The following is a 10,203-nucleotide window of genomic DNA, read 5'->3' on the forward strand; positions in this document are numbered from 1 at the left end:
GAAAGGCTTTCTGTTCCAATAAGTTCAAGCATATTCCTTATTTTCTCCTCTGCTAGGTCCAGGGCCCCAGGTCTTATGTTGAGTTCAGCTTTGTGAGGTGTGGGAGATAAGGATCAAGTTCCATTCTTCTCCGTATAGGTATTCAATCTGACCAGCACCGTACTTGGATGGCACTGAAAACACGGTTTTTAGGTCAGGGCAGCAGCATTAAGCACACTGATCAGGTTCATGGAAATCTGAAATTAAGACATGAGAAAGTATACTTAGATGGCAGGGGAGATGCCATGATCACCAAGGTGGTTTTCCCAGGGCCAGGCTCATCCCTCATGCACCGTATGTACTGAGCCCTGCAATTTCTCTAAATGGGGGACACTCAGCTGCAAAATTTGAGGTGGTGGGGGGAAGTCCCAGGACATGGTGGCTCACACCTTCGTCCCATTACCTGAGGCTGAAGTCAGGATTACCTTGAGTTTGTCTGAGGCCAAACTGGGCTTCATTGTGAGTTATAGGTCAGCTTGGGTTATAGAGTGAGACTTTGTGTCGATAGGAAGATAATAAAATAGAATAAAAGGTGAGATAGGGTTTTAAGGAAAAGTTTTATTAAAATGATTTTTAAGTAAAACAATTTTATTTAATGTGTTTATTTAAAATGCTTTGTAATAGTAGTATCTTCTAATGCTATGACTTAAATGGACTCAAAGGCATAACAGCCCCTCCCCCTACTTCCCTGCAATTACTAACAGTCTCTGCCTCAGTCCCATCAATGATGACAGGCTAAAGTCACTGTCAAAATGGTAAACTATCCAGGCTTCCTTGTCCTTTGTTTGCTTCAAAACTTTCGGACATTTCTCGGCTTGCTATTTCTCACCGTGGTAATAATGTAAGTTGAAATTAAGGTAGTCAACGTTACAGCTTCTGGGAAATCACTGGGCATAGGGAGAATAGCAGTTCCTGACTGGAAGGAAATTTAGAGCCCGGACTAAATTTCCGGGACTGTAGTTGCATGCATTTCATTAGCTCACGTAATTGATAGCGATGCTAACGCATTAAAATGATTATTCTTTAGTGCCCAGCTTGCAGCATTAGCACACATGTATTTCATTAACACACATAAGCAAGAGCATTTATACGTGTGGTAGCAAATGAGCTTTTAAAAGTCGTTTTGTAATGAGTGGGTGTTCGTGTGGCTGATCCACGAGTGTGTGTAAATGTGACCACCCCTGTATGCCACGGTGACATCTTTAAGTAATTGGAAATTCAGTGGAGAAGTTGTGTCCAGCCTTAGGACCACTCTCAGTTAAAAGGTTATACCTTTTAATAGTGAAATAGGTTGCCCTCTCAGACATACCTGAGAGTGGAGAATTTATTATATGAGGTACAATCTCATTGGGTTCATTGGGTATGCAAGGTAAATAACCTCATTAAGAATGGAAGCTGAAGGAGATACAGTGCTATTCAAATAGGGCAAAAAGGGGCCAACAAGGTAGAACAAAGGCAGTTATGGAAGTCAACCACTGCTTTTATTTTGTGCTGAATAAAATAGATCACCAGGTTTGCTACTTAAAATCGAGAGGAGCCAAAGAAGGAGGCCTGGGCAGATTTATTTTTTTGTTCAAAGCATTGGATTAGTCATGAATTAATGGTCATGAATTAATGGAACTATTCCCAAAAGGTAGAAAATGTTTATTCTCATGAGTGTATCTTTAAAGGGCTCTAAAGGAAGATATCCTCTTGGGCATATTCCCCCAAATGTGGGCATACCCCGATAGCTGACTTAAACATTTACAAGTTTCCCATACCTTCTCTTATGCTAGAATTTATTTATTTAATTTTGATTAAAAATAAAGTTATTTTCATATAGTATCACAATCACAGTTTTCCCTTCCTTATTCCCTTGCAGATCCTCCCTGCCTCTCCATCCTTCCAACTGCAGGCCTTTTTCTTCTTTTAAAAGAAAACAAACAGGCAAATAAAAAAAAGACAGACTAAAATAAAATACAAGGAATAATCGAATGAAAGAAAGGAAGGAAGGAAAGAGGGAAGGAATGAAGAAAGACCATGAAGAATGCACACACACACACACACACACACACACACACACAGAATCCTCACAACCATAATATATATATAAAGACAGTGCATGTGCTATTAAGAAGAATGTGTCCTTTGTAGCGTTTCCACGGAGTGCCTTTACATATCTACCTGTTAAGCCATTTTCTCTGTGGTGTGGTTTAACGCTGAGGTTTCCTTGAGTTTTGGTTTTAGATGACCTGTTGGACTTGAGTGAGCCACCCACTGTCATATCAGAGTGCACTTGACCTTTTATATGCCTTTCTGTCTGTCGGGTCCATGTGCATTTAAACTTGGTATACCTTCTCAATGCATTTTATCTAACTTCAGAAGTTCCCCAAAGTGTGAGTCTTAGTATAATGCTCATTCTCCTCAGCCCTCCCCTCCCCAGCGAGTGGGAATGTGGGAACTGCGGTCTAAGAGTAGAAAGACACCTTTTCTGGACTATCTCGCAATCATTAGAAGTAATTCTTGGAGACAAGAATATAGTTAGTTGCTCAAACCTACTGAAAAGAATTTGGAAACAGAATCTTAGCTTTTGTTCCCTTCCCCATGCTCCCTGCCCCAGTCCTCAAGAGCCTTCCTCTGTCTGCTGAAGCTGCTCATAGCTAAGAACATAGAGCAATCCTGTGAGTGCTATTTCACCTCGACACAGAAACACTTTCCTGAACCGCGTGATGTCTAAAGGAGGCATTCCATGTGACACACTATGTTAGCATTCTCAAATTAAATAAAAATGCGTTATTAGGGACCTGTTACGGCAGTGCCTTAATCCAAGATGGCAGCCATAATAGACCAGGGTATATGTAACTCATGTTCTGCTAGGTGACAGAGTTTGTATGATTTTTGCAAATCATCTGGAAGCTGAGACAAGACAGGTGGTATCATACCTCGGAAGCAGCCCCCTTTTATAACTAGTTTCATCCGCGATGACACGTTTAGTGACAGGTATATAATAGATGTGCAGGTGTGGTCATGGTCAGTTACTCCAGAAAAGAATCACCGTGAAATCCTAGGTGCTCCAAACTCAATTTCTTTATATGACAAAGCCACAAAGTCAGCCCGGAATAGTGAAATTCCCATGAAATTAAATTGATCCTCGAATTATTGCTTAAATGATAGAACAGTAGGAGCCTAAGAACATATTAATGTTAATGTGAATTGCTCACCCAGTGCGGGGCAAGGCCAGTCGCGTAGTGCACCAGGCATGCTACAAAAAGTCATTATGCTCATCTTTTCATAGACGCATGGTTTATTCTATTCTAAAAACATTTGAGGTTTAAAGCTTTTATACCATGCCTTATGAATAAGAGCGTAATGAGGTTGAAAACCAAAATAGTGCTCACCACACTGCGCAGAAAGAGAAAGAAGAAGCGTTAGCCAAATGGCGCTTGTTCGAATCCCTTTTTCTTAAAATCCAATTTAGTTTTTTGTCGCTTGTCTCATTAACCCCAAGATTTAGAAAAATCAAATGCTGCTCCAATAAAACGAGACTGACAATTCAAACTATTTTAAAAGGGTTTGGTGTTTGCTTCGATCATGCTCCTAAACGTTTTGCAATTAATTGGTCTCACGTTTATCCAATTTCTTTTTGTAACCTATGTGGCTTATCCCGAAGTTTGAGTCCACCTGTCTTAAATGTATCCTGAGCTTTTATTTATGCGGTGAAAATATCGCAGATCAGAGGAATAAGTGCTTCTGATATTATGTTTTGTCATCTCCAGCTAAGAAGATTGAAACTCCGAGAAACAATTTTCTGAAGAAATGAAATCGTGTGCCCTCTGAACCCTTTGGGGAAAACAGCCTTTGTGTTTGCTCAGAATGCGAGACCGTGAAACAGGACAGGAGCAACAGCCGTCCGTGCCAAGCATGTGACATTTCTGTCCGGGTGTCTGAAACGTTGTTCTAGAAAGATTTTTTTGGGAGGGGGATTTATTTATTTATTTATTTTTATTCAAGAAATAAGTAGTAAAGATAATGCTGGCCCAATCTTGCTGATAGATTTTTCAAATCAGATATATACATTCTTCTGGGGAACTTGGGAGACTGCTTTGAAATCAAGGCGGCTTTGGAGGAGCTCTGTCATGGCGCCCTTTCTGAAAGCATTCGAGTGCTTGTGCTGGTTACTTGACTCCTCCAAGTGCGTGTCTTGGTCTCAGAGAGGGTGAAAGAATTCCTTGAAAAGGAAGGAAATGTCTTAAAAGAAACCCTGACATGATTAATGCTATAACGGCTCTATTTTTCAAAGAGGAAAAAAATTACATTTAGACTAAAGAATCTCTGCATATTGTTCCCGCTTGTTCCTGATAAAATGCTGTCTGACTAAATGATGGTTAAAAATCAAATTTTGACTTGAAAAATACGCTTACATAATATATACAAAAGCATATGGCAGTTTATGTATTCGTGTTATTGTCAGACCTTAGACTTAGGAAAAATACCTTTCCTTATTTTTTGTTTTTGAATCTGTTATACAAATGAGCTGAATCACACAAGTAATATTTGGAAGTTTTACATTTTAGCTAAACTGCATATAGAATTTAAACAGTATATAACCAAGTAGAACTACCTGTCAAAGGCAGTTTATAAATAATGAAACAGAAAAATCTATCTTCATATTTACATTCAATATTATTTTAATGCCAACTGGTTTTCTGAGCTTAGTTACTCACCTTAATCAACAACTTTGGCTCTCAATATTTGGCTCACTCCAAAAGTTTAGACTTGTCTCCAATGATAAAACCCTGATACTGTTCTGAATATTCAGGGAAATAGGTGGTAATCGGAGAAGGCTACCTCCAAGTAGAGTTCTGGTATTGCTTCGAGAAATGGCAGCCTCTGAAGACTAAGTGCGTTGCTGTAGACTAATGACTTTGAAGGGGAAATGTATACATTTGGGGTTTACTCTCTGCTATGGTTAGTTAAAAATCAGTTTCTTTATTGTAGAATTGGAGCTTATATACCACTTGGACTCCAAATGCATCTTTCCCAGATTCTTTAAGAACTCAGGAAACTGTTGGTGAAATGCCTAGCCCCAAGTCCTGGCAACAGAAAAGAGGGCAGCCCTAAAATCATCAGACGAAGTTTGGCAACATTAATTAAATGTTCAGTTGCTAATCACATTCATGAAATAGTTTCCTGATTAATTATTTATCTGCATATCTCTATATATTAGAATATATATATGTATAAACATATATACACATATATTATTCTATCCATCTGTCTATTTATCTATCCATCCAGTGGTACAGCAACTTTTGTTTATAAAGGTTATTTTGAGTATTTTTGTGTGCATATGACTTTTTTATGTTTCTGTTAGAATGTTTTTTTTTTACTCTAAGTGGCAGAATTAAATTAGTTTAAGCTAGAAGAGACTGGAAGATGACAGGGTTGTCTCATATGCCTTAATTCAAAAAGGAGAGGTATGTTAGAACTCAGGGACAATAGAACCTAGGCATTCAAATCCCCTCAGAATGTTCTGTCCAATTTCCAACCATATGTTTTTCTCTCTGCTTCTGGTTTTACCCCAACAGCTATACGCAGTGTTATCTACATGGTGGAGGAAACAGCCAAGAATGCCAACCAAACCGACAATATTTCAGCACAGCAAAATTCACCAGTTACCATTTCAGTCCTATTGTCGTGACTCCCAGATACCACGGAGGTCCCTACTGCGAGCAAATCTCTGGAAAGGAAGGCGCTTAGGGAAAATTGTTTTCAAGGGAATAGAAGTTTTGAGCAGAAACCCTGACAGCCATCTACCACAATTTCCAAACAGAAAGGCAAAGTCCCTGGAGCAGTCGGCAGTATCTCACAGACAGCAACGCAGATACACACACCGCATGTGTTTGAGAATGGCTACCTTCCAGTGACTTTGCGGTGTTGAAAATGTTCTCCAAACTGTAATATTGGTGGAACAAACCCCCCAGATTTCTTTCACCTCACCCACTAACGGGTCTGTGGTGATGTTTCAGTTAACAACTGTGAATAGATCCAGCCTTCCTGAGTTGAAATCTACCCTCTAGCTGTGAGACCTTGGGCGAGTGCCTAACCCATTGTGCCTCAGCTTCCTCCTGGCTAAGTGGAGATAACACCCACCTCAGGGAAATCTGAAGATTCGATGGGAGGACATCCCCTGACAAAAAGTTAAGGGCTTGATTTGTATTTTTCTTCTTATTTTCATAATTACATAAATAGAGGGATACAATCTACAGGAAAGTGTCTAAGCATCTTTGCATAAGCTCATTCTTCTGTGTGGGTACTCCTTGTCATACTTCATGGATGTGCAAAGTTCCTGTGGTGTGCAAGTCTGGCTTTGTTCTTTCGGGTGCTCAAAAGATTTCAAAGGCGAACAACACTGGCCTGCTGTTTGTAGGGTTGCTGCTGCCTCCCCCACACCAGTGTTAACTGTGAGACTGAGGACTGGGCCTTGCTCATTTCCGTATTTTCAGAATTTAGTAAATGAAAGGAGATATTTCTCTTGCCTTTTCTTTGAATCTTTTTCTTTTTAAAAAGATATTTATTCACAAATTCCTATCTATCTACCTAACTATTATCAATCTACCTATTATCTCTCTCTCTCTCTCTCTTCTATCTTCCTTTCTTTGATCAAAATCCTTTCTATTAAGGCGATTTGATGATAACTAACAACACGCCCACACCAAATTGATATTCTTGATATTGCCTCTGCCATTCCAACTGGGATTCCTTCATTTAATCTTTATTTTATGAAAGTCCCAACAACCTTCAAAGCTCAACTCAAGTACTATATACTTAGTTAGATATTGGCTAAATAGCCAGTTCTCTTAGCTCAGTCTCCCCCATAGACACGAAGTACTGCCATGTATTTTTAGATATCAGCTTACCCAAGAGTTCTGTCTTCAGAGTTGTATGACGAAACCTTGCAGAGTCAAAATAATGCGCATCTGTTCTTGTGTGCAGGAGAGGTATATATTAATCCTGGCTTTGAAATTATTAGCTTCATATTTTTAAACTTAGCTTTGCATCTTACAGTGAGCAAGGGACGTTTTTATTTCTCATATTCTTATACTTTGAAATATTTTATAATCTTGGGTTTAAAAAAATTGGGCTCGTTGAAAGATTTATCTTACAAATTCTGAGTCCTAATCCTGTTAGACTTTAACTTAATTCAAACTGTTAAATGTAGAGAAGCCAAATAACATTAAGAAGTCAAGTGAAAACTGCCAAGGACAGAAATGAATGTGATTTATGCTATCTCCTCCTAGGTATCAGTGATCAGATTAAAGAAGAGCCAACAGTCTACGGAAACAGCCAGCTGCAAAGTTTTAGAAACGTGAGTTGCCGTGGAGGATATCCGACATCTTAGTTGTACTTGACTGTGCAAAGTCTATGCACAGCAGCATTCGCAGCATCAGTTAGCCGAACGTCCCGGCTCATCTGCATTTTTGATGGTTCATGAGGTTGCCATCCCTGCCCACAAATAGGACGGACTGTGTCTGGCAGACACGGATAAAGCTGTGACTTGGTTCCAGTTGCGTCTGCAGAGACCTTTCCCTGTGAAGAAAAGGAGACACACTCTCTGTCTTGGTGAGGGTCCAGAGTGACAGGATCTGACTGTGTGCCCAAGAGGCACAGTATCCTTCCAGAACAGCACATTTGGGGCTGGAGGGGTGGAGCTCAATAGAGGGCTAGCCTAGCATGTGCAAATCTTGGGTTTGACACTTGGCCCTACAGATAATGAGTTTCCTATTTAGTTGTTGATAAGCCTTTATTTCTCCCTGCCATAAAAAGTAGTGAGCATTCATTCTTGGGATATTTTACCCAAGTGCCTTAAACACTTCAATGGTTATAGTAAATTGGGGCTAGAGAGATAGCTTCTCGTTCATATAAAACAATCTAAGAAGTTAAAAAAAAAACCAATTTAAATTTAAACAGTAAGGATTACAAATCTCTCCAAGTACTGTGAAGTTTCCAGGCTAATTTACTTAACAACGAGAAAATATTTTAAAGGGCCTGGAGAGAGGTTCGGAGCTTAAGAGCCCTGCTGCTCTTCAGAGGATCCAGGTTCAATTCCCAGCACCCACATGACAGCCCACAGCTGTCTGTAATTCAGTTCCAGAGGGTTGGGCTTTCTCTTCTGACCTCTGCAGGTACGAGGTACACACAGGGAGTACTTACATGCAGGCAAAGCACCCACACACATAGAATAAATATTCAGAAGAAGATATTTCAAGATATTATTGCTGGCTTATTGTTAGTCTGTTGTCTGACGTTTAACTGTTTATTGCTGGATCCTCAAAAGTCAGGCATGATGAGCTGCGCTTTTACAAAGGCACACATTCTGTGTGTTTTGTTTTGTTCTTTGGTTCTTTCGACATTCTTTACCTTAGTGATCTGACAGATATCTAGAACAGATTCCTTTGTTTGGTTGTGAATCTCCTGGCTCCCATTCCAAGGCCTGCCACATGCCTTCCTGTTCCCAACCTTCTAGGGAATTCTTCCTTTTCTCCATCTCTCCTATCCCTTGCCTTTGCTTTCTCTTCCCACCCTAGTATCTGGAAAAGTCTGTTCTTGCTTCCTCCACCTACCACAGTCTGCCTCTGCCCCTCTGTTAACTGTAACTCCATCTGAAAAACTTACAATGGCCACCTGATGTCCTGTGGATGTCCTTTCTCCACTGCCCTAGTCTAGTAAGGAACTGTTGACAAACCCTTCTCCGTAAACTCTGGTCCATTTGCAACTGTATTTTCTTTGTTTATGATCATTTCTGGCTTTTACAGCCTGCAAGTGGCTCATTTTCCTCTCTCCCCCTATTATTGCTTTTGGTCCCTACCTCCTTAATTGAACTCCTTCTCCTGGGTGGAGAGGACTCGCTAGCGCTAGCGTTGCCCTCCAATCCCTCCGCCCGCCCTCCCTTTGTTCCCGCCTCTTCTGGCTCCCAGCTGTCTCACTTGTCTACTCTCCTCACTGTTCACTGATATTAGGAGCTTAACCAAATGCTCACATATTTGACAGATGAACACTTAGTTGGAAAACGGTTCTACAGTGAAAAATGTATAGATTCAAAACCGCATGCCAAATACCAACGTATACTTAAAAAAAAATCTTTATTTACCAGAGGAGAATGATTGATCCAAGAGCAATATTCTTTCTTAAAAAACATAGATTCCAAGTGTACACTGGTTCAGATTTAATCCATTGAGCATGAACAGCATGCTACCTTTCAATTATTTATTTATTTTTTGAGACAGGGTTTTTCTGAAGCTTTGGAGCCTTTTCTGGAACTCACTCTTGTAGACCAGGCTGGCCTCGAACTCACAGAGATCCCCCTCCTCTGTCTCCCGTGTGCTGGGATTAAAGGTGTGCACCACCACCGCCTGGCTGCTACCTGTCAATTTCAATGTAGCATCTGATGGAGAACTTACTTAGGTAGATTGTATAGAGTTTGGCTCGCCCAAAGTCGTCATTCTTAGGTTGAGTCTGGCATGGAACTTGAGCTGAAATATTTCTTCCTGTACATTGCAACAGGTGCCAAGAGTTTTCTGGAAATGACACGTTTGAGCAGGGGTGGTTTAGAACTTCCTCATGTTTGTGTCTCTGGAATTCTTGAGATTTGTTTCTTCTGGGGAAGCATGTAGTCAGGCAACTCATTTTTATCTTGGCTATCATAACTGTTATTAACAATTCCTGCTAACCAGAGCTGAGGTAGATTTCCTAACCCTGAAACTGTTCTCTGCCTGGGACCCGCCAGCTTACTGACCGGGCTCCAATGTGTAACTGAATCTCATTTACCAGCTGTGGAAACTTAATCGGGAGATGCGGGAACCTTGGAGTGCTGTGCCTTGCTCTCCCTAAATAGAATCTCCCTGTCAGGCCAAATACTCTGTGAGGCTTTGATGGAACGAAAAACAAAACAGAATCCACAACAAGAAGCCCTCCGTTCTTGGCAGGCAGAGTCTCTACTTGGCCCTAACGAAGCTGCTGAAACGGTGGCTGTCCCTGGGTTCCTTTCATTCCTGTGTTGTTCATAGCCCCTGTGGATAATTGGCTTCAGTGACCTGAACCCCAAGGTCAGTCAGTTTCTCCACCTGTCTCTGCTCCAACCTCCCCAGCCTTTACGGCAAAGAGATAGCTCTGCCATGGCTCTCT

General features: G+C 40.7%; 1 pseudogene; it reads left to right on the top strand.

Moving 5' to 3' along the window:
* The first annotated feature begins 259 nt into the window (after positions 1-259).
* LOC142858064 (U1 spliceosomal RNA) lies at positions 260-440 on the top strand (annotated as a pseudogene).
* Positions 441-10,203: the final 9,763 nt, after the last annotated feature.

Source organism: Microtus pennsylvanicus, chromosome 9 (assembly GCF_037038515.1).
Source record: "Microtus pennsylvanicus isolate mMicPen1 chromosome 9, mMicPen1.hap1, whole genome shotgun sequence".
In the NCBI taxonomy this organism is placed as follows: Eukaryota; Metazoa; Chordata; class Mammalia; order Rodentia; family Cricetidae; genus Microtus; species Microtus pennsylvanicus.